Raw genomic sequence first — 1,226 nt, forward strand, 5'->3', positions numbered from 1 at the left:
ATATATATATATATATATATATATATATATATATATGTGTGTGTGTGTGTGTGTGTGTGTGTGTGTACCTATATGGATATATATGTATATATGCCGGTGGCGAGATTTCCTCTGGTTTGCGCATGTGTCCTCATCCATTGTTGAAAACCTGGTTTAAATTCGAACACTGGAGGTTTTATGCTTCACTATTTTGTAACTAAGCATAAGGGAACCGTAGAAGAATATGATATTATCGATTACATTGACGGTTAATTTGTAGGTTTATGTCATTTCCGACTAGTATTATATTTTTATGACTAGACATTCAATACTGACTTCAAAAGAATATGCATTTAAAGGTGGACAATCGACAACATTTATGTCATCTGCAGATTTTGCAGCCATTGATCTACGTACTTTTGCCAAAAGTGTAGGTGGTGCATGTGAAATACATAGCATGTTATGAATTGCTAATGATTTCTATCTCTTAAAACTGAATCCATTAATTTCAGTTTACTTTATAATATCGTATCTTCTTAAACATTTAAAAGCAGCATTCGTTAAAATGAAATTACATTTTACAGAAAACTGAACGTATTTTTTTCATTAATGCGATGTTTCCATGCTTTACTTAAATTGATGCGGTGTTCAAATTTGAAAAATAAAATTCTCCATGTCACAGATCTAGACAAAACATGAAAAGTGTCTGAAAAAGTAATCTGAGAAATGCTTATGAGGTCAGTGACCGAATCAGTTCAACAATTTAATGCTAAACATCGTAAAATTGCTAACAGAAGACGCTTTACCTCATCTGATTAGCAATAATCAAGACAACGATACTACTTCCGAGAGAGAGTTTGACAAAATTAGGTTAAAATAAAGTGGTCTGTAAGTATTGCGTTTGCTAAGTAAATATATAACATCATCGATTTTGTGTATATAATATTAATCTAAAGGGCAAACCCATGTTGTAAAAGTAAAAGAGTGGCTAAATAAATAAAATAATATATATACGTGTGTGTAGTATACATGAGTGTGTTTGTGTATGCAAATATATCACATGCATATTTACACATATACATGCATACACACAAATACTAAGACACGGACCGGACACATACACGTATATTCCACACAGAGACTGAGATGGTGAGAGAGATGGGCTGAATGAAAGCAAGTGATTTAGTTTCGTCTTCATTTTAGTATTGAATATTTGCCACTTTTGTTTACAGATTTATATATAGCTT

Source organism: Octopus bimaculoides, chromosome 5 (genome assembly GCF_001194135.2).
Source record: "Octopus bimaculoides isolate UCB-OBI-ISO-001 chromosome 5, ASM119413v2, whole genome shotgun sequence".
Lineage (NCBI taxonomy): Eukaryota > Metazoa > Mollusca > Cephalopoda > Octopoda > Octopodidae > Octopus > Octopus bimaculoides.